The sequence below is a fragment of the Cavia porcellus genome, unplaced genomic scaffold (assembly GCF_034190915.1).
Source record: "Cavia porcellus strain 051 isolate PalLab524CR breed Dunkin Hartley unplaced genomic scaffold, mCavPor4.1 scaffold_23, whole genome shotgun sequence".
Classification (NCBI taxonomy): Eukaryota; Metazoa; Chordata; class Mammalia; order Rodentia; family Caviidae; genus Cavia; species Cavia porcellus.
Window position 1 is genome coordinate 19041759 of NW_026947506.1, and position 24436 is coordinate 19066194.

General features: G+C 43.4%; 1 protein-coding gene and 1 pseudogene across 4 annotated transcripts in view; both read right to left on the minus strand.

Annotated features, from left to right (window-relative positions):
- Npsr1 (neuropeptide S receptor 1) overlaps positions 1 to 24436 on the minus strand; it is a 163414-nt gene that overhangs the window by 67229 nt on the left and 71749 nt on the right. The window lies entirely within an intron of this gene.
- On the minus strand, positions 10108 to 18123 carry LOC106027726 (nucleoplasmin-2-like; annotated as a pseudogene).

Here is a 24436-nt window from a genome sequence, read left to right on the forward strand (position 1 = left end):
GTTCTGTTGCTATGTCCTCTTTTATCTCAATCCCCTCCCCCTTTTTTTCCTTTTAAAAAAAAATCATTTATTTTTTTCTTATTTTTTTAATTAAGGGAAAACTAAATTTAAAAAGTAGCGGAATATATTGTAGTAATTTTTTTGTTTTCCTATTAACCTGATTTGAACCTCGTAATGCTCTCTCCATCTTGTTCTGACTGATTTTATTATATTCTGTTTTGTTTTATAGTATCAAGTTTGAGGGTATAGGCAACCACTTTGAAGGCAATAAGATTTACTATGATGCCCATTATGGTTTGACTATTATCTTCTTTTGCAGTCCTGTAAGGTCTCCAATGTAGGATTTATTGGTCTTGTTCTTTACTGTTTTGTTCAATTCTACTATACTTGATGATATAGGCAGCTCTTTTTAAGATAGCAAGAGGCATAATGGTAACCACTGTGGATCACCTGGTATTCTGTTTTTGCACTATGTACTATATCCATTCTTCTGTTCTGACTGACTCTTTTGCTTTGTCACATTTGGGGTTTCTTTTTTCTCTTCAAAAAAAAAAAAGTTATCAGAACTGTGGGAGTAATAAAACCCAAAAAGTGTAATTGTTATTGTAAAAAAGAGAGGAAAGGAAGGTGATCTAAAGGCTATAACTGCACGTATATTTAAGTGTGTAGGACAGAAAACCATATTACCGAGTTTTTGTTGGATCATTGAACAGAACTGTCTGAAATCTCACTGTATGAATGTCCACTTTGTATACTTTAATTTTGTAATTTGGACAACTGTTTCTTAAATGACAATATGTAATCTATTAACTAGTGATTTCTTACTGTATATTTTTTTCTTGAAATTCTGTATTACTTGTACCTTTTACTGTTTTGTGTTGGGTTTTTTCTCTCTTTAAAAAAAAACAACTGCCCATACCATCAGACATAGTAAAATCAAATAAAATAGAACAGACTAAAACCAATCAAAGCAAAATGATGAAACAATGTAGGACTTCAAAAGAAGACAATAGGAATGCCACAGTGGCTACCATAAAGCATCAGCATACACTTCTTGAAGGACAAAAGCTGCATTGTAAGAATTATAAGTCAGGAAGGAACACAAGATCATGCTAAAATAGCTATTTGGCTTATTTGCATAATCTAAGATCTTAGCAAATATCCTATCTTTGCACAAGTAAAATCACCAAGGTGGCCACTGGACTGTTAGAAGGTCCTCTGTGGTGGTCATCGCTGAGCCCAGTTGCTCTGTCACACAGCTCACATGTGTGTGCTTGCATTTTATGCTTTTAGCTTCTGTGAAGGTCTGTGAGAGTCACTAATTTACTCATGGCAGGGACATATTGAGCCCACTCTACTGCCGCATTAAAGTCCTATGCATGGAGCTCCATGGAATCAATTTTCTGCACCAGGAAATGTTTAGCTGTGCACTTCTCTTGAAGCTATAGAAAATAACATTGGATTAGTTTTGGCCTTAGTTTTGGCCAGTAGAAAGCACAGAATGAAAGATGACTCAGCTGCAGTATCTTTGGGGTAACGCAAAGCCTGATTTCTTTTTTTTTTTTCTGTTTATGGGATAATAGTTTTTATGACCCTCCTGCTCTGTGTTTTTGTGTGACTAGCTGTGTCCTTTCATGTGCAGGCAGTATATACAGCTTGGTATGGGAGCCTGACAATGGGGATTTGAATTCCGGCCCTGGTGGGCAACACTGGGCTTGCTCCTAACCTCAGTGAAGCCTAGGTTCCTTGTACAACTGGGATAGTGAGAGCACTGGGTTTACAGGCTAGGGCAAATGCTGAAGAGAGAACGCCTGCGAGGAGCTTGGCGCTTACTCCTTGGGCACTCATTATTGGTGCTGATGGATCAAATGAGGCTGATGAGTAGGCAGAGTTGAGGGCAGGAGACTGTGCCTTACCATAAATCGTGGGCTCCTAGCCAACCTGCAAAGGAGGCTTTTCTAGGAAAGAATGATTACTAAGGGGTAAATAAGAAAACAGCTGTGATTAAATTAATTGGCAAGATGAAAAGAATCAACAGTCCCTAGGGAACAGACCATAGGAGACTAATTGTGCTGAGTGGCCAAAGATCCCACCATTTATTAATAGGGGTGACACTGGGGGAGCAGTTCTTTGCTTGGCTAGATGGCTCAGTGCATTTCAGGAAATTTGGTGTTTCTCACTGAGCTCACTAAATGACAGAAGCACTCCCTAGCCTCATCTTTGGGACAACTACAAATGCCTCCCCTCAGAGGACTGGCTCCTGTTAAGGAGCACCACAGAGCAAGGAGAAGGATGCCTGGAGGCCGAGGAGGGCAGTACTCACGCCCCCGGAACAGCCCTAGTTTCCATCAGTCAGGAGTGTACTTGGTTTCCTTTCACTCAAAGGCGTCTTGGTCTCCAGGACTTTGTGGTGATGGCAGAGTCAGGGCTGGGGCTGGAAAAAGCACAGGAGAAGCCTGGAACACTGGGTGGTGCTGGAAAGTAAGGAAGGGCCTAAAGAATGTTAGGAAACATTTCATTAGAAACAGGAGCCACGCCTTACAGCTCTCCCAACTCAACTGGTAGTCTGAGCATCAAAATAAGGAAAGTAATGAATTATGACCTGTCAAATAACGTGAAAAGTCCCACACTGATACAAAGAATATATAGAGGGCATGAGAAAGCTCTTCCTTATACTTGATAGCCAATAAAAAATGCCAAAGCAATGATGTAATTAGAAAACAGTCATCCGGGAGCCTGTAGTATTGGTTCAGAATAGAATCTGCTCTGGTTGCTAGGAGGTCTGAGTAAAAGTTTGATGAGTAATGGGACACAATTATGGATTTTTACAATATTTGTTCATTGCAAAGGGAAAAACAGCATCTTTCACAATGCTGTCAGCAGGGATAGGATAAACCTACACCCGCATCTGCTGATATTATGGGCCAAGGGAAACCTGACATCTGTGGCCAGAAAGTACATAACTTTAAATCTAATCAGGAAGAAGCAGCATCACACAACTCCTTAAAAAGCCACAATTCAAAAAGTACCTAACCTATAGCATTTTAAAACATTGATGTTATAAAATACAAACAAAAGGGCACTCTCTGAAATTAAAGAAGACCTAAAGATACTTGAAGGCTGAATATAAATTCATGATTCAGGAGTTTCTTGTGCTTAGATGCTCTTGGGACAACTAGCGCTATTTAAAGCAAGTGTGTGGATTACATAGGTTATATTTAGATGGCTGGCTGGATGCAGAGGTAGAGAAAATGAGAAAGAAACTGGGGAAAATACATTCGAGACGATGAAGGATACATAGGAATACTGTACTTGTTAGTCTTCCTGATTTCCTACAATACTAAAATGATATCGGGACAATAAGCTGGCAGTGTTAATATTATTCAGCCATAGGGAAGAGAGAAATCATGTCATTTGCCTGAAGATGATGGTTCTTAAGACCATCATGCTAAGCAAACAAGTCAGTCACAGAAAGTTAAATGTCACATGGCTTCTCTTATATGAGAAACCTGAAGTATACTAAATAAATTGCTAAAACAGAGGAGAGATGGCAGGAAGAAAGAAGGCGCACTCTTGGAGATAGAGAAGAGGGTTAGGAGACCAGGGAAGGCAGTAAAGGGATAAAGACTATGACATTATATGCATGCACTGATTCCCCATAATGAACGTGGCTATTGAGCACTGCAAACACACAACAGTAGAAAAGAAACCAACCAGATAAACTAACGTATGTAGAGGACTGTTCCAAGCACCAGATTTGAAACAATTGTTTCCACACAGCCATGAGATAAGAGCTGTTGTTATAACACTCATTTTACAGGTGGAAAAACTGAGGCTTAGAGAAGGTAAGTAACTCATGTGGCTGTTATTGCGTAGAGGACCTGAGATTAAAAGCCAGTCAGGGGCTCCAGAAGCCAGGCTTTCTCTTCATAGCTCCATAATTCTGCCCATTGAGGGGCCGGGGAGGGCCTCTGTTTTCTCCAGTTTGTTCTGATGAAGCAAGGAGAGGCACCTCGGATAGGAGAGCCTGGGCCACTGCACCACCCAGTGGGACAGATGGGAGTTCCCTGGGCTGCTCAGGGGAGGGAGCTACAGTCAGAGGACACCAGGCAAAGCAGTTGCGGTGCTGGGGTTCAGGACAAGCCTGAGTTGCATCAGGAAACAGAGACAGGAAGCCATGTCCAGCCTTGTAGGTTGTTAAGTAGAAACTGGGGGACCTCTGGGGGAGCAGGAGGACTAGCGCATACAGAGCTAGAAATGACACTCATGACACTGGATCTATTTCCTGGGGAAGGCCTATTGCCCCCCGTGTGCCTTTTAAGGCTCATCTTTCTGAGTGGCTCTCACATTTCTCCAGAAAGCTTTTTCTCAGTCTGATCCTTGTCACTGAGGGAGGTGGAACAAATACTGGCTGAGCCCCCTGTGCCAGGCTCTGTGCTGAGCAGCCAGCACCATTACCCGATTTAAAGTGTGTTTGGTTCACACACACTCACTCTCTTTTGTGTTCAAGAACGTTTCATTAATTGGAACCAAAGAGGAGAAAACCAAACCTTTCATCTTGCCCACCCCCACCCCGGACTGGGCCGGACTGAGCTTGTGTGATTTCAACTTCTCATTCCCAAGACCCCCGGGGTCCCCACTGCCAGCCTGTGGAGAAGGAGGCACATAACTGCACACATAAGTGGATGCGAGGGTTGCGCAGAGTGTGTGTGTCCCTCCTTTCCTTCTTCAGTGCTGAGGATGAACCCGGGCCGTCAGACACGCTAGGCCAGCACTCTGTCTGAACAGCAGCCTCAGCCCCTGCTCCTCATGGGCTCCTCCGAGGGTAACAGGAAGCCAAGTGCAGACAGCTCGCAGCTCAGTGCCAGGCACCGGAGGCTGCGGGTGCCCAGGACCTTCACCAGGTAGAGTCCAAGCTTGGAGGATTCAGCTTAGGCATCAAAAGCCCTAGGTATAACAAGTGTTATGTTCAGGATTCAAACCCAGCTCTTCAGACTCTGCTTCTAGTGTCTGCCTAAGAATGGCTCCTAAATTTTTTACTGATTGAAAAAAATCAGAAGAAATACATTTCCAGGCACACGAAAACTATAAAAGAAATTCAAATTTTAGTATCCACAATAAAGTTTTATTGCCACACAGCTGGGCTCAGTCACTCTTGTGTCCCTTGACTGTTACCAGGGCAGGGGTGGGTGGGTGGTGGAAGCAGAGGTCATCTGGCCCCCAGAGCCAACCAGGCCTTGGGGCTCTGGCGCTCTGACCCCTGCCATTTCTGTTCTTGAGTGCCTGTGGATCCAGATTGGTCTCCATGTGGCCGAATCTTCTTGGGTTCTGGAGGAATTATTAAATTGCCCTACAGGTTGCCCTGAAGTTCCCCCTGATGCTTAAATTTGGAGGGTTTGAAGACATCAGACAGGAACAGATGTTTTTAATTCATCTTACTATAAATCCTGTCTCACTCTCTTTCATGTTCAAAAGGGTTTCATTAATTGAAACCAAACAGGAGAAAACCAAACCTTTTACCCCGCCCCACCCCAGTGCTGGGCCGGGCTGAGCTGCTGCATTCAGCTTCTCATTCCCAACACCCTCGGGCTCCCCACTGCCAGCCCGTGAAGAAGGAGGCTGCGCACTAAGCTGCACAGGTTGGCCTGACCCAGAGCCCTGTTTGTGCTGTGGTTCACTTCTCCCAAATTATTCAGCCTCCTTTAATTTCCATTTTCCCTGATCCAAAATAAGAGCAATTGAGTGTACCTCTGAGTCTGGGAAATTTGGAGACTTAAGTGAGAAAATATATGAAAAGTTGTTTTTCCCCCTCAAAGAGCTGGCTCAGTGAGCATTCACTGAATGTTTGCTAATACTAGTCAGCAGGGAAGGAGCTAAGTCTCTAATCCCAGCAAAAAAGTCCTGGAAGATATTTTTTAAAAAATGTTTAAATATGTAATTCATGCACACTGTGCAAAATTGAAACAACAAAATGAGAAAAACAAGCACCTCACAGAAAAATGCATCTGGAACGTTTAAGGCAGCACTATTCATTAAGTGAAAATAGCCAAGTAGCCATCACTAGTAGATGGAGAAATCAATTGTGATGTATTCGAGCACAGCATCATTCAATAAGATGAGTAAATGGTCTGCACCATGTGCAGCAGTAGTGAAGCTCAGGAGCACAGTGCTGAGCCAAAGAGGCCAGATATAAATGCACACACCCCATAGGACGCCATTTTTATGACCTAAGGACTAAGGTGCTACTGTGCCTTGCAGTTTGCACTGGGTGGGGTGAGGGCTGGGGGCCAGAAGTTGGGAGGCAGGACTTTGATTTGGGTGCCTCTCGCATGGGTGTCTCCCATTTGTGAACCTCAACTGCTACTTGCGTGAGCATGGGTTAGAGTTCATTCTTCAAGACAACAATAAAAACTAAAATCAAGAATGGGCCTTCCTCCTACTTCATCTTTCAGGCACTTGGTCTCTTCTGAGAAGCAACCACTGCTCCCATCAAATACAACAGAGCACCCAGAGATTACTGCGGTGTGAGAATGTGTGTTTTACAGGCTGTGCTTTGTTTCTTCACCTTTCAGAAAATCAAGCTTGAGTACGTCTTGGGATAGTCCTACGCCAGCCACCCTCCTGTCTCAGTGGTGGCCCCAAAGAAGGGGCGGGGGAAGCAGAGGAGAGGACAGATGCTCTTCCTGGGTGACATCGGAGCTGGCCAAAGTGAGGGAGCGAGCTTAGGGCTCAGAACCTCCAAACCTTCTTCCTATGCTGGGGACCCTCGCGAGGTCCCCTAGGCCCTCTCTGTTTGAAACTGCAGGCACCCCTTGGCACAGTCCTGGTCCCCAAAGTCTCCTCAACGAGAGCTCGTCTTGAGAGCTATAGTTCAAAACACCTGCATTCTCTGTGAAACCATTTTCCTCTCTGAAACTGTGATGTCATTTGACAACAGGATGGCATATTTGAAAGCAAGGTCACCATGAAACACATGGGAAGACAGCCTTGCATTTCTGGCTTTTGAGTCCTCCTTATCTTTCTCTTTGTTTCCCTCTCCTTTAGCTTTAGCAGCATCGACAATCCCAAATACTGCTCCCCTTCTAACACCCAGTGTCAGCCCCTCCACTCCACGGTGTCTGCATGGTGCTTCCCAGGAGGACCCCGACTCGCCTCCCTCCACTGAGCTGATCAGTCTGTCATTCCACTTGCTGACCACAAGGCTTCAGAGACTACACGTGTGCTGGGAATACAGGAGAGGAAATTGCATTCTGGTCTTCAGATGGTTTGTATTCCAGGCTCAGAGGGAGAAGGGTCACATGCAGTCTTTCTGGGAGAGGGGTGGCTGCTCCCACCTGCAGGGGGAGGATGGCAGTGGACTAGGCGAGGTCTGGGAGGAGTGAGGGGGGCTGTTAGGATGCCAAGTGAGAGAAGCATAACCAGGGAGGTGTGTGGAGCAGCACAGGCATCAGCATTATGGACCACAGAGTGCCACTTGCTTATTATCTACTGTATCAATTAATTTACTGCTTTTTTAAAAAAAATTAGCTATGAAAGACTCATGGACAAATTTCTCAACATAACTGTCTCAATATCTCATTCCTCTAAACAATCCAATTTAGGCCACTTGGATTAGAAAGAAATAAGACTAAGGGCAAGCCCAAGAAGGAGGGTCTTTTAAAAGGTGCGAGAGCCTGAATTTTAACATCAACAGTTGCACGTTTTGAGAATATCCCACCAGACATAGAATATAAAGGAAACCTGAGAAGACCAAACTGAACTTTAATCATAGCAGTTATATAACCAGGGACAAGCTATGGCTGCCCCTTGTCTGCCTTGTACTTTCTGCCTGTCTGAACCACACCTCCAGGTCACCAGAGCCTGCTCTGCAGGAGGATAAGAATTCTCAGTGTGTAACCAGGCTGGCCTGGGTCACAGTTGGAGTCCCTTGTTTGCCACTTAATTGCTTTGTGGTCTTGGGCAACTCACTTAGACATCCAAGGTCTTAGTTCCTACCTTGTCAAGTGGATTTATTTTGTAAACTTTAAATATAATAAAAACATAACAACATCTAGGGTCTTAGTTCCTACTTTGCATTTATTTTGTCAACATTAAATATAATAAGCTTCTGCAGTACAAGCGGTTCCTGATAATATAAGCTTTGTTTCCTGTTTCTTCCCTCCTTCTCTTTTTCTGTAGAAGTTTTAGGAAGATGTATTTTAGGAACAGAGAGCCAAGGGAATAAGTAATGAAAACATTCTGATATGAGTGGACAGACCGGAACAAAATAAATTCAAACTAAACAGAGCGGTAAGACCTCGGTGACTTTTAAATCCTGATACACTATTAACAATGACCTCTGCCTTCCTTTTTTAGGCTACTTTTCACCCTTCCCCTTCTCAGGATGCTTTGTATGTTTTGGGTCTCACTAGCCCTTTAGTTTTTAGATTAGGGGGCTGGCCCGTTGGCTGAGTGTTGGTGACCCTTTCTACCCCTGAGCTTGATCTTGAGCTGTACCCCTTTACTCACTAAAGTCACAGGGTTTTCCTTCCTTCCAGCTGTGAAGTTCTACACTGCCCAAAAGTGTCATAGCTTTCCAATCTATCTGCGGCTGCTGGATGAGTTGGCCCTATTTCTCTCTGGTTTCCTGTTACATATAGCTTTGGTTTCTCATCTTTGACTTTCAGTTTATCAACCCTCCTTCGGATTAAGTGTATTTTCCATTCAGAGCATCTTGATGGAGCCTGCCTCCTAATCTACTCTGCCTGTTTTTTTTTTTTTTTGTTTTGTTTTTTAGTGTATCAAGTCTATCTATATTAAAGATTATAGCTTACTGTCTCTGTCTCATGTCTGCTACTCCACTTTACTGCTATAATTTGTCCACCTTACTCCCTCATTCCACTGTCTGCCCTGTTCATTGAGGCCTCTCTGCCACTGTTGCTGGAATCCTGGTATCCCTTCCTCTCTCTCCCTGATATGTCCTTCAGCACTCTCTGTAGGGTTGGCCATGAACTCCCACAATTCCTCCTTGTCTTGGAAACATCTTATTTCTTCATTAATTTTGAGAGAGAGTTTTTCTGGGTATATCAGTCTTGGTTGAACATTATTTTCTTTCAGGGCTTGGATAATTTCTCTCCAGGTTCTTCTCAATTTGAGAATTTGCATTAATAAGTCTGTTGTTATTTTTATAATTTTCCTGTTGTAGGTAACCTGCTTCTTTTCCCTGGCTGCTTTTAGTGTTCTGTTCTTTTGGTGGATTTCTGGAATCTTGATTGTTATATGTCTGGGTAAAGATCTGTTTTGGTTGTAGGTGGCCTGAATTTTGTATGCCTCATTTATCTGGATATCATTTCTTTTTCCTATGCTTGGGAAGTTTTCCTTTAATATAGCTAAGAAAGCCAATGCTAATTCTGTAGCATTATGATATAAAATCTAGCAATACTATTATTCACTGTTCAGAGTGATATTAGTCTAGTCTCTTAAGTTCAATTTCAGCATACGTAAAGATAAGGACAGCTACTATGAAGAGAATGAGAGACACTATGGTAGTCATTATTGTCTTCACCAATGTCAGATCTTGAAGACCTAAAAAGCTTTCATCATCCTGTAATGATTTGATTAGTTCTATAATATGCAGTATGTATTCCATGTGTGCAAAGATGGGGACAACTATTTGGAAGAAAACTAGAGACAATAAGATAGACAGTGAAGATCTCCAGTGGACTTGCTTTGAAATCTGTATTTCTTTAATTTTTTTCTTTTTGAACTGTTTTGATATGTTTAATCTTACCCTGTTTAAGATAAAAAAACAAGTGTGTAGGACTGATAACCATATTACTAAGTTTTTATTGAATCATTGTGCAGAACTGTTGGCAGTGTCACTATTTGAATGCCACTTTACATACTTTAATTTTGTAACCTGAACAACTATTTCTAAGATGACAATATGTAACTTATCAACTGGTGATTTCTTACTGTTTATTTTTCTGTAATTCTGTATTATTTCTACCTTTTTTTTTTTTGTTTGTTTCTTTCTGTTCAAATTAAAAAAAGATTCTGTACAGCTGAGGGAGACTTTGCAGGCAATGGATGGATGGATGAGCAGAGAGGAATTTTATTTTATTTATTTATTTATTTTGATTAAAGCAAATTTTATTGCGGCCCTTCGGAGCCCGCTAGGGCTCTTCTCGGCGGGTCCTCCTGACCCTGGCGGCCATAACACCAGGCCACATTTGGGCTCAGGCAGATGGGTGGGGAGTGGGAGGGGTGGCCTGAGGAAGAGGTTGTCCTGGATCATGGAGTGTCAGGGTACTTTTCTTCTTGGCCTCCAGCTTCCTAGATCGTTCCGAGGATTTGCCCTTTTTCGAGGGAGTCTTGTAAGAAACACTGCGCCTTGCTGTGTCCTCCTTTTCTTTTTCCACTTTTTTTTCTTGGCCATGCTGGTCTGCTTCTGCGGCACCAGCCTTTTGACTAGTTTGGAGGGTGTGTCCTCTATAGACACATTCGTCTCTTCATCCTCTTCTTGGTCGTCATCGTCTTCCTCCTCCTCTTCTCCCTCTTCCTCCTCCTCCTGCCACGAGTCTGAGGATCCATAATGACATTCCTGGCCGCTGAGGAACACGGCCCCGAGCAGGCCCACAGCTGGAAGGTGACCGGGGGAGAAAGCGAGAAACCGCCGTGGCCACATGGGCAGCACCGAGAGCTTCAGCGTGGCGATGGTGATGGTCTGCGGCCTCTTGTCCTCTGGCCTTGCGGAGGGCACGATCTCCACGCGGTACACCTTCTCCTTGGCTTTCTCCCCCAGACAAATCGCGCTAAGCACCAGCCTGCAGCTGTCCTCCTCCGCCTGGGGCCTGAAGGTGCAAATCCGCCTCTCTGAGTTGAGCTCAGCGCCCCGGGACAGGGTCCTTTCTGCCTTGTTCTCCAGGCTGCTGGTGCTGCGATGACTGGGGCACAAGGGGTGGCCCGCTGGGGGCTCGGCAGTGCCCGCTCCCTACTGTGTGTTGCTGGAGCCCTGGAGCCCGGCTGGCAGCCTGCAAGGGCAGCTCCAGGAGGGCAAAGCCCCACTGCCCGCTGGGAACCAAGAAGGACCTCACAGCAGTACTAAGGGCTAGAGAGAGCCGTCCCCAGGCCTCTCCGTCCTACCGTGCTAAGGCCAGGCCATGAATCTCTGCACCTGAACCCCACTCCCTGGAGGGCAAGCAGAGAGGAATTTTAAGGCACTTTTTGCATTTATTGTATTTCATGCAGGTTTTTGTAAATGCTCCTCACCCCAGGGATTAAGACTGAAGTTGAAGGTTTCTTTGGGGTATGCTGGGACTGGTCACAGGGAAGGGTTGCACAGGGTGAAATAAAAGGACTGGGAATTTATGTGGAGGAAGAGGTTTGAGGACATGGTGGCTGTCACCCACACTCTCAAAGGCTGTCACCTGGGACAAGCATTCCTCTATAGATCAGTGTGGGTTGTGCCAGGGTCTCTCCTCCATAACAGGGTGGAGTACCGGGGTAGCTCTCTGGAGATGGAAGTACTGCAGGCCACTCAGCCAAGAACCTCCATCCTTCTCCAGGATTTGCTCCGGGGGATTTCGGTGATGACCCATGCTGTTCCTCTCAGATCCCCACCTGTGCCACTCTCTGTGATAACTGCCCTACTCCCGAACAGGAGCATCTTCATGCTCCAGCAAGGCTCTTTTCACCTGCTTCTCCACTGCCACCCTCCTGAGCTGAAAGAGATGTCAAGTGTGATCAAATCTAACTCAGCAGCTCAGTCCTGGAGCTCACGATTGAAGCCACTTACTTTGATTTTTATTTTAATGGGCAGCCAACCTTGGCTCAGGAGTGACAGCAGTGTAGGGATTCCTTGCAGCAGCTCAAATGGGCAGAGAAACAGAACAGGCTGGCAGCTTGCCCAACTTACATGGCAAGATGTGGATAAAACCCAGCTTCCCCGATGCCCAGACTGATGCCCTATGCCCACGGGAAGCCATCTTCTCTTCAGTCACCCAGGGAGCCCTCCTGCTTCAGTCTTAGGCAATGCTAGTGACCATAGCCGAGGGTGAAGAGGCTGTGACAGTGAGGCCTGAAACAGGAAAACAGGAGCCCAAAGGAGGCCTGATCAACAGGTACTAAGTAAACGCCTGGTGTAATACCATTCCTCTCCATGATCAGACGCACCACCCCAGGAAGCAGCCAGCTGCAGTTTTATTTTTCCTGGTTTATCAGACTAAAATTGGGGTCTGACTGATGCCACCATGACAACCTAAAAGGTCCCTACCTGGTGGAGCCCCAATTCCTCCAGGGACATGGCAGGGCTGTGAGCCTCTGCACATGGATCAGGGTTCTGCTTGAGTGTCTTGCTGTGCAGGGCAGGGCAGCACCAAGACTGGTCCTGATCGGAAGAAGGCAGAAGGAGCAGGTCCCCAGGTCTCTCCCAGAGTCCCTTCTCTCCCGCTGTCACCCGGTGTTGTGGTCCTAGAATCTAAGCATCCATTACATTTTTGTAGTCACACAAGAAGAATAGTAGTCTCTCATTTTTTGAAACTGAAATAATTGCTAGTATGAATTCCTGTTCTTCTGGATATCAAAAACTTAATTGTAGTCAATTAAGTGCTTTTTCTTCTTGTCTTTGTAAGCATCTTTAGCTCTAGGGAGCTTAACAGGTGTGGGTAGCATCTGGTCCTTACTGCAGACCTCCAAGAGATAAGCATCTGGTCTCATCTTGCCTTTCGGTATGGACAGATCAGAGTGGTGCCTTTATCTTCTAAGTCTCAGGTCTCTTCCAGGGCCGGGCTCAATCTGCCAGCAAGGCCAGGCTCTAAGAGCTCAGGCCCAGATTCTGCAAATCCACCAGGCTGTGCCAGGCTCTGCCCACACATCACAGCCATTTCTCCTTCACTCATCATGTGGGGTGGGGAAGGTGCCCACTGCCTCACTCATAGTCTGGATAGTGTGTGTGTGTGTGTGTGTGTGTGTGTGTGTGTGCACACGTGCACATGAGTACATGCGCATGCAGTACTGGAGATTGAACCCAGGCCTTTTGTACTGTGCTGCATCCCCAGCCTTTTCTATGCTTTTTAAAATTTTGATTCAGGATCTTGTGAGTCACTAGCATTGTAATTAGGACCCCATCAAAATACTGAGCTTTGGGAGAGACAGGAGGTTCTTTCTGAGCTGCACAGCTGTCCTGGTGACAAGGACCCTAGGCGCTGGGCTGTCTCCATGGCTTGTAGAAGCGTCAGTCCATATATGCTGGATCCAAGACAGCATGGCACATGGCAGAGGGGCAATGGTTCATGCAGCGGAAGACAGCCAAAGCAGCAAGAGCAAAAAGCTCATGTTGGAATGTTGAAGAACATGAGAATTGGAAGATTGGTGCCAGTGAAAAGAAAATTACTAAACTGAAGAACTGTCAGAAGAACTTGTTCAGAGGCAATGAAGAAAAGAGGTAGATCAAAGGGAAGTGAAGAGGCAAACGGAATAAATGCACAAGTCCAATAAAAGACCCAGGAGATAACAAAGAGAGGGTGGGAGGCGAGTAGTGACTGAATTCCACTGGTGGGTGAGGGGTGCCAGTGCTCATGCACAGGATCCCTGCCCATGTCCTGCTTTTATCAGCCAGAGGATAAGGAAAGGGCTTCAAATAGATGGTGATTGCCTTCCCAATCAGATACTATAAGCTTCAGATATGAGGAAGACTTCATGTGAGTCTGAGGCCGATGCTGGGAAGAGGCCCAGATGATTCAATCATTTTAAGAGTTCAGGGAGCCCTGGGCAGGTGCCAAGGTCACTGGTAATGGAGTCCCTGTCTTCTCTCTGCTCTTCCTGGACCTCTCTCCTGAGGCCTCTTCTGCCTTGGTAACAGCTGATTATCAGACACTGGGCTAGGTATATGAAAACCTGCTTTCGAGAAAGAAGGGAACAACTGAAACACAAGACTAGAAAATGTGAAAGAAAGAAAGAAAGAAAGAAAGAAAGAAAGAAAGAAAGAAAGAAAGAAAGAAGCGAGCCAGGGATGCTGTCACATGCTTGTAATCCTGGCACTGGGGGATGAGGTAGGAGGATCATCATGAGTTTGAGGCCAGCCTGAGGCCATAGTGAGGCCCTGTCTCAAAAAACAAAAACAAAACAAAGCAAAAAGTTAAAAGAAAGAAAGAATCACCAAGCAAATAGCAACTAACAGAAAGTGAATAGCTACCTTAGTATACAATAGTCTTCTCTGAAGCTAAAAGCATTGCCAGAGATAAACAGTGCTACTGTCTATTGATTCAAAGTGCAATTCACCAGGAAAATGCAGCAATTCTTAGCCTTTTAGGATAAATAAAGTAAAAAACAAACAGAATAGCAGAGAAGCGGACACAAGTTCAACTCCATAGCTTAGATGGCAACACCTCTTAGGTATTCGTAGGTAATAGATTAAAAAATAATAGATTAAAATAGTAATAGATTAAAAAATCAGTACTTAGGGAAGACTTACACTACATAGTAAATAAATTTTACCTGATGTAAATATATAAAATCATACTTTTGAAATCTAGAGAACTTCTGTTTTCAAGGGCACACAGAGCAGAATCAAATTACTTGCATCACACAATGTGTCAAATTTCATCTGATTTTGAAACAGGCAAATAAGATGGAAAGATAACTGAACAAACGTAGTACTTTTGGAAATTTGAAAAGTACATTTTTGCTCAAAAAAGAAATCATAATAGAAGTTAGAGATTAATTAATGATAATGTGATGTTAGTGAATATAACACATTGAACTTGTGAGACGAAACTAAATAATCCTTGAGAAATACTGTGTTCTCTAAATTCTTACACTAGAAAAGAAGAAAGCGTGGAAATAAATCACTTAAAAATCTACTCAAGAAGTTAAAATAGCTGGACAGCATACTCCTGTAATCCTAGTATGTGGGAGGCCGATGCAGGAGGATCACAAATTGGAGCTTGACAACTTAGAGAGAACATGTTTCAAAATTGTTCAGTGTGAAGGCCCTGAGTTCAATCCCCAAGGACTGAAAAAAACTGAAGTTTTTTTAAGAAAGGGAGTAATGTTACCGAAAAAGACTCCAAGGCTCCCCTGCAGGCAGTGAGTAAATAGGAACTGTCAGAATGTACTTTCATAGAACCGAGGAACACAGCAAAAAGAAAGCTCACAGCATCAGGCCAGCCGAGGAGCCTGAAGAAGATGCCACGCAGCATCCCGGGAAGATAGTCGGGGGCCTTGTACCTGCCCACTTGCCTCTCCTGGTGGCCATGGTGACCCCACAGTGCTGGTTCAGGCTGCTGTTGCAGATGGACTCGGGGACCTGGTCTCAAAAACCAGCAGTTGTGTGTGTTGCCATGGGGGTTGCTCCTAGAGGACAGGGGTGAAGCAGAACCTTCCCTTTCCAACTTGGCATCTACAGGCTAACCTCCCTGCGCAGCCCGTGCTGAGAACAGAGGCAGTGGGATTGGCCACCACCGTCTGAGCCAGGGAGGCTGGTGAGGACAGATGACAGGCCAGAGCATGGGAAACATGAGCTGGGAAAGGACATGTGTGGGGAGATTCTGATTTGGACAGCTTGCTAGTCCAAATGAACCAAGAAGATCGTGCAAATTACAGCCTAGGGATGAGTGACATCTCAAAAAGACCTGGGATCCTAAGTTTTGTCCCTGGGTCAATGGCAGAAGGAGGAAAAAGAAAGAGATCAGAAAGAATATCTAAAGAAATAATGCCCAGGACCGTCCCAAAGTTGAAAAAAAAAAAAAAAAACAGGAGTTCACATATTTGCAAGACTCCAAGTGAAGTTCAAGCAGGATCACCTTAAAGGAATCTAAACCAAGATACCTGAGCCAGGTGGAGCAGAGGTGGTAGGAGGAGGGTCAGGAGTCAGTTTCTGGATATGAATTGCTTGAGGCTTTGCTGTGGAGATGCCTAGTGGGGCTGCACATTGCAGTGGATGGAGAGTTCTGGAGAGAGAAGCAGTGGAAAACCTGGTGAGAAAGCTGCTGACCTGGATGGTGTTGGAGTCCTGCAGCTCTCTCAGATCACCAGGAGGTGGGCGTGGCCGATGGAGACCAAGCCTCTCAGGAGGCCAGTGCCAGCAGGCAGGGAAGGGGCAGGGAAGGATGGGGGAGGGTGAGAGAAGGGCCGGTGGGGTGTGTTGTTCTGGAAGGCAACCGAGGCAAGGTTTCAGAGAGGAGAGAGCCACTAGGTGTGTTGGATCCTACCGACGGGTTGGACAAGAGGGATTAATAACTGAACATCGGTTACACTGGACAAAAACACAAAGACTGGAGAGATGTGGGAAGGTGGAAATGAAAGGTTAGGTTTTGTATCACCAGAAACAATCACATTTGATCTTCCCGTCTTTTAAGTCTTTACATTGTTATGTAATGAATTTCGCACCACGAAACCTATTTTCCATCTTTTTTTCATTTTTTCATTGATGTGCCTTCTCCATGCCTACACATATTATTAACACTTTTGTGTTCTTTGAGGAATTTACATATGTTCCTGGATTCTTCTGATGTTGGTCAAAGTCTTTCAAAGTTGTGCACCATTTTCTGCAGTTATAAATAGGCCTGCATTGAAACTCTGCCAAAAGCTTTATCAGCAATTTTACTTCCTCAAAGCAGATTATCAAAACTTTAACTACTGTTTAGAAGACATGAACATTTTAAAACTCTATTTCAGCCTTTTGGAAGTTAGCTCATTGGGCACAACTTTTCACAAGCTTCATTCTGGTTTTTTTTTTTTTTTTTTCTTTTCTCTGAGTCTTGAGCAGATAATTCTGACATTTCCAGCATTTGAATTCCAAAAATTATTTGTTTTACTTTTCTGATAAAAGGAAGAAGGCACTGTGTATGCAGGGGACAGATGTGTTCTCACACCATCCACTCATTCACTCATTCTTAACTCACTGATCACAGGCAGCATCGCAGAAGGAAGGAGCAGGACTCTGGGATAAGCACCCCAACTGGCATGAAGTACCCCCCCATTTCACCCTGACTTCACCTTCACCAGAGTCTTTTCTCTGATGCCCGACGACCTGCCCATGAAGCACAGCTGTCACCACTGCCACACTGGCTATGTATGGAGACCAGAGAAGGGCCGAGTCCTCGCTGCATCCCCCTCAGGTGTCAGCCTGGCGAGGGGCAGTGGAACAGGAAGCTGGGAAACTCCCCGAGGTTTTACTCACCATCTGTTGTTTTGTCCTAATCTGAATATGTTTCTTCTCTTGAACACACTATATTGTGTGATCAAACTATAAAGGGAGTACTGAAAACATTTTAAAAACATTACAGCAAAAGACCCGTGGCCATGAACTCCCCTCAAAGACTACCCCTGTCTTCAAACACACTTCTCCCATAATTCTCACCACTTTCTGGAGCAGTTCTGGAGGTCCTCTTTCATGAGTGTCTTTGGAAGATATGATGAAAAATATGGCAAATGCCACTGAGTGATGCGGTATAAAAGACTGGCTTTTAAGAACATGACTATCTTCACCCACCTTATTCACCAAATCTGATACCTTGTGACCTCCAGCTCTTCCCTAAAGTCAAAATGACCAGAAAAGGTCAATGTTTTAAATTGATTCAGCACAAGGAGGCAGCCATGTTTGCACAATTAAAATCACTCAGGAAACGGGACCTTCAGAACTGCCTTAGAAAGTGGCGAGGACAATGGATGAGTGGGACTGAACTGAGGGGAGTATTTTGAGAGGGATTAGTAGCACTGTGCTTTTACTGTAAAAAATTTTAAAAACTAAACATTCGCCTATATTCTGAGCACACCTCAGATCTCAGTTGTCCTGTTTTAGCCAGGTCTTCATCTATATGGTGTTGGTGGCCCTGGCCCCTGTCCTCCCCATCAAGGTGGAGTTGTGACCCAGGCCTGGGCAGTGGGAAAGCACATTGAATGGCTGTAGTGATTGGATCCCAGTTAGAAAGGGAGTGTAGTTATGGGCTGCTGGAGTCCCTGTGGAAACCTTATCTGAGAAACTCATCAATAAAATACAGTCATTCAACAAGGAAAGCTAGTTGCAAACTGTGGAGAACGCACCCACGGTGATTGTGGCTGAAGAGGGTCAACTCTGGCTTACTGTGAGCAGTGTGTCCCTTTCAGCCCTTTCCGAGAGTCACTGTCCTCTAGGCAGACCATCGCCACCTCAGTATCAAAGAAGGAGCAGTCCCACCTCACAAGACACAAAGCCCTCACCACAATCTTGCTATTTCCACATTCCAAGCTCCCCTCATAACAGGCAACCAGAACCAGACGACTTATTTTCTTGTGGCTTTTGAAAAAATATCATTTTCCCATCAACAGTCTGGAATTTTTCAAATAATAGGGATTTTCTTTGTTTACTGCCAGTGCAAATCTGTAGGCTTGTGGGGCAGGTGGGATTCTGATGAGCCATGACTTTGCAGCATACTCAAATTTTGAAATGTGTTCAGTTTTGGGAAAGTTTAATCTGAATCACCACCTTATCCTCCAAACCATCCAAGACTTGCCTCTTGACATTTGACCCTTACTGGTCCTCTGTTTTTGTCAGTCATATTCAAGTTCTATCTGCTAACTGCTTTTTAAATATATACACATTTATTGCTCTGACTTGGTTTATAATTGCAATGATGCTGTTGCATCTGGTCATCCCCCGATAAGTGATGTAACCAATCTGGAACAATACTCAGCCATCTGTCACTTCAAAATCTGCACTATTGAGTGTCATTATCAGAGTAAGGTTGATAAAGTAAGATGTCAGTTTCACTTGAGATCCTCACCATCTTTTTAGGGCTATGAAGCTTATCTCTAAAATTGTCACCTGCTTCACCTGGTGTGGTTCCTCTCAGTCTGTTCTCTGTATCCTTTTCAAGAGAATATTTATGGAAAACCTATCCAATCCTGAAGCTTCCATGATCATGGCTCTATTGTGACCCAAACCCCTCTCTGGATGGCTTGCAAGTCCACCAGCCAGTCTGCCTCATTTCTGTCTCCTCTACATCCTCTCCTGGCCCTTTCCCCTCAGTTTTTTCTACAGCAGGGCTCGTGGAACTGGCATTCACGAGAGGAATATCCCATGAGAGTGCTGTAGCTCCATTTTCTTGCATGCTGTTGAATTTCTGTCCATACAATCCTGTAACTCGTAACTGAAAAATCCGTGACTTTCATGATGATTTTCTAAATGCAGCATTAATGTAATTTAAATAGCAATTACAGTATATTTTGGTGTGAAAATACCTCCACCTAATATTACATTTCATTTCCATAATAACATGATCAAGAGTGATAGACGTTAATTATTCTTATAGTATCTACATTTCTTTAGAGATGTGATTATGAAGATCTTTCTTCACAAAATCCCATTATCTAAATTGTGCAAAGAAAATGATTTCCCAAATTTTCCAAATAGGTTTCATTTTACAGTTTTTTTTTTTTTGTTTTGTTTTTTTAAATATATGCTGTTCCAAAGCTGGAATGAGACTTTGCTCTGTCTGGGCTTCGGAGAAGAGCCGGGCACCTGTGAACACTCTAAATTAACTACTATGCTACTCTATTTATCTCTATGTTGAGGAAGGTGTTTTGAATAGGTTCGGGCAATCATTAAAAGTTTCATATATCATGTTTACATTTTTCTAAATGCTAATTTGTTTACATTCAAACTTTAGATGAGTGATTGTTTTTCTTCCTTGGTCATTTAACCAGAAATTCTTTTCTGTATAAGAAAGATCAGTATTTCCCTGTAAGTGACTGCGTGCTCTGCACTCAGCTCTGTCCACAGCTCAGAGGTCTGCATGCACAGGGTCTGCACATACAGCTGGGAAGTGAAGGCAGGAGTCCAGCGGGGATGGGGATGTCCTGTGGTCAGCTGGGCAGCACACCAGGCTGGTGCTGTGCTCTACCACAGTACCCTTCAGTCACGGATTAGTCAACTCCAGCCTCTGTAAAGGTAGGATTAATAAAACATCATGGACTTTCAGTACGACAAATGAAGTCCAAGAGAAGCCCTGGTAATTCTCTTTGAATTGTGGGATGGCTGGAGAATGAGACCCAGGGTCGCCCCCATACAGGAGGGCCTATATCTGCATTCCAGAGAATCCACATCACAAAGCCTTGTGCCTGAGAAGTCTCTTCCTACCAGTGCTGCTCACTGAGGAACTTGTTCTGTCTCTGGGTAGATAGGTGAAGCCCTAGCAGATTCATGCTGGGCCATCCAGTACCCTCAAGGTGAGAGAGAAGAGACACATGCTCTTTCCTTGCTGACCCTTTTCCTGTGTTTCCTCAAGAGTCCCATCGTGAAATCATAACCAATGAGGAGAGCTTCTACCCCATGTGTGTTGCATGGTGGATTTGCAGTATCAGCTGGGATTCCAGGGTCACTTGTCTTTATCCGGACATTACATGGCTGAAGCTGTCTGGTGCTTCTCTCTCCACACAGCATCCTCCTGGTCTGCCTGCAGTGCTGTCATTCAGCCACTGAGAAACACCAGCTCACTAGGAACCCTCAGCCTTTGGCCTGGATCCTGGTAGGGAAAAGCCAAGCTGTTCCCACTTCTGTGCTCCCCCTAAGAGATAGCATTCCCACCTCCTCAGAAGTGGGCTTTATTTTGCAGGACTGGCTTAGCCTGAAAGCCTGAGGATTACCAGACATTTTATATTTTTTTTCCATACAATTTCATTTTTACTACAAAAGTGTTACACACTGGTAATGATGAAAACGTGCTAAGAAGTAAAGTATGATCCTGGGATAGTTTTTAACATTTTTGTTGATGGAGTTTCAAGTTATGCTAAATATAGTGGCCTGAAGTGCTACCAATTTCCCGAAACCTACTTTTTGTCTTAATGAAAAATATGACTACTTATCATTATTTTTATTTGCATTTATTTGGTTTCTGGCAAAACTATTTAAAATAGTTTTGCTAGTGAATTTGTATTTCCTTTGGTTTCTTCCTTGTGTGTAGATTTTTTTCTGTAACTCATCTTCTATCTACTGAAGTGTATGTGAAGCCCTTATTTAGTGAGCCTGTTAGTTCTATCAGCGTGGAAACACTGCTTATATTGTAAATGTTTAACCTGCTTCATGCGTTTATCTTTACTTTAATCACTTAAAGTTTAAATTTCAAAAATGTTCTGTTTTTTAGTGTCATCTGTATCTACCTTGGTGTCATGCTTAGAAAAATTATTCCTTATGCTAATTATTGAAATTTTTCTTTCCTAAAAATAATTTCTTGGTTGTATTTGAGTCTTCAACCTACTTTAGTATAGTTCCTTTCCTGTTCTTTTCTTCTTTCTTCCTTTATCAAATGTTTATTAATTAGGACCCCATTATATCAAGGCATTCAAAAAAATTTTTTTTCCATCTGGAAAAGTAAACAAAGATAAACATGTCCTTTTCCCATAGAGTTAACATCCTAGTGAAAATAGCAGGAAACAGAAGCAAGATCAAATACACATAGGTTAAAACACAGAGAGATAAATGCTAAACCAACACAGAAGGAGTGCAGGAAGCTGGGGTGCAGCACTATGCGGATGAGCAGGAGTCTCTTGGAGAGTTTCCTTCCTTCCTGTCCCTTCAAAGTGGCCTGACAGCTTGGAGCTTAAAACCTGCCTGCACCATGCTCAACATATTACATATCAACTTGTTTCAGATGAAGTCCAAGTAAGTTGATTTTTAACCATTTGAAGTCTACCTGCTCTGTGTACTTGGAAAATGTATGTGGCATATGGCAGGGTAGATAAACTCTAGAGTGATAGAGACCTCAAGCTGAGGATCTCCTTAGACTGAAGCACGGGCAGAGACCATGGACAGGCTTTGGTTAGAGATGGTGCAGGTCATAGTAAGTATTGAGGTCTGCAGACAATTTAGTGGGGTTAATTTTGTTCAGAAAAGTATGATGGAGCACAGGGATCATTGCCATAATTTTTTTAAACCAGCTTCCTGATCCAATTCCTTTGAAATGCATGCTTCTCATATTCTAAATTCTTGTGTGTGCTTGATTTGTTTCTGACCCTTTATTGTGTGCCCTTACTGGACTCACTGAATAGATGATCCCTTACAATTTTTAGAGGTCTCTCAGGAAACCTGTGCAGTTTGCTTCCTGAGTCCCCATTTTGTCTCAGAAATTATGCATGTATATTTTGGTTGCTACTGGAAATTCAATCTTTTGTTTTTTATGATATTTCCTAATGGGTTATTGGTACTATATAGAAAAGCTAATTACTTTTTATATTTGTCATTTCATAAACAGCTTCTCTGATTGAATCTTGTATTATGCCCTGTGGTTTAAGAAATTTTATATTGTCTTCTTACAAAGTCCTATCAACTGCAAGCTGAACATTTCACTCATTTTTTTTTCATTTAAATCTTTTATGTTGTTTGTGTATCGCATCTCATGAGCTTAATTCCTCAGATTCTTCTGAGCCACAGGCTCTTTATAGATGTTCATTGATCTGTTTTTTCCATCTTTCCAGAATGTGATCAATTTTTCACAATCTTGAAATTCTGCGAGGTTCAGAGATACAACTCCTCTCTGGGATTGAACGTACTTCGATTTGGTTTATTCTAAAGCAGATGGGGTCTACCTGGCAAACGCAAGGTCCTAAGTCCAATATGCAGTAAAGAGAGAGAGAAAAAAAGCAGGATTTTCAGGATGCCAAAAGGCAAATAGACCACTCAAGGTCATCTTTTTGTTTTTAATTTTAAAGAGACAAAAAAAAAAAAAAAAAAAAAAAAAAAAAAAAACAAGAGAAACTATGGTACAGAGTTTCATCTTTATCCTCTCCCCAGCAGAATACCAAGCAGTCTGCAGACACGGCACTATGCAGCCCTAGTAGATGCGGTTCTGAGAGCGTGAAAAGTCCTGGATGGTGGCTTAGGAAGACCCCAAGGGAAAGCTCAGGAGATGTGTGGTGGCTGTTTCTCCAAATGTGGGCTGGTGGGTGACCTCAGCAATCAACTCCATGGACAACCTGGACTCTGGCTCTGAGTTTTCTGAGTCCTGGGAATAGTGATTTAGTCTTTTTTTTTTTTTTTTTTTTTCTGAGACAGTGTCTCGCTCTGCAGTTCAGGCTGTCCTTGGGCTCACTTTGTAGCCCAGGATGGTCTTGAACTTGCAATAACCCTCTTGCCTCAGCCTCCAGAGTATGCCACCATGCCTGGCTCTGTAATGTAGTCCCGTTGGGTGTCATTTCTACCTACTATTAAGGCAAGTTTCTGATTTTCTTCCTACATGACGAATTTCAGTCTCACTTGCTCTGACTCTAGCAAGAAAGCCCCATTTTTCACCCATCTAGATTCCACAGCAGTATATCCTCCTGGCTTTGAGGATATACTTCTTTTTTTAAAAAAATCTCTTCCCTTAATTTTATATTACAGTATTTCACTAGACATTTTTGGAAAAAGCAATTAGACTCACCGAGGCTCAGTTCACCAACGCAAGTGGAAGAGGTGATATTTTAATAGTGTGGTGGGAATTCCCAGTCCACACATCTCAAGACCTTATATGAAAAAATATAAAGTTCTCAGCTCAGGAGCTCAGGGTTTTATATGAAAAAATGACTTGAGAAGTGACTGAGCCCAAGCTGAGATCAGAACTTTAGCCAGTTATCACGTCACTGCTCAGTCACTGCTTGAAGTCCTCGCTTACTCTTTTTTCCCCTGACTTACCTGAGAGTATTAAGTATCTATGGGGCTGTTCACACTGACATATGGCACACCGGTGGCAGAATGCTTTACACACACACACACACACACACACACACACACACACACACACCTTGGTCAGCTTCCTGATTTTGATATTGAACTACAGTTATAAAAAATGTGCTATGACAACCACTGGGAGAAACTAGGCAAAGGTACACGGGACCTCTGTGTTCTTTTTGAGACGTTCTTTGAACTTTTTGTTAGTTCAAAATAAGTTTTTAAAGACATGAATAAAATATATATGATTCCTTCTTAGAAATCACTGTCTGTAACTGAATTGTAAGAGCCTTGTATGTGCTTGAAGATCAACTTTATATGACAGCTTTACTGTCATATATGCTTCCTTTTTTTTTTTTTTAAAGATCTTATCTTTTTGAGCAGTTTTGGGAGTGTAGCAAAACTGAGTCACGAGGAAGGAAGCGCTCCTGTACACCTTCCCCCCCAGTTACAGCCCTTCATCGCCAACACCCCCCAGCTGGCCTGGCACATGTACAACCACTGAGAAGCCTACATCAACACAGCTTTGTCTTTCAAAGCCCACAGTTTACATTAGATTCTTTCTTGGTGCTGTCGTTGGATACTCTGCATGTCTTGACAAATGTACAATGACAGGTATTCATAAAATACAGACTTTTTTTTTTTTTACTTTATATGTTAATATTAAGAAGAAAAGGTAAAACAAATTTTCACAACAAAATAATAAAAAAGTAACAATTGTTGATAAATTACACATCATTATCTTTAGTCACTCAAGTACAAAATATGGGCATA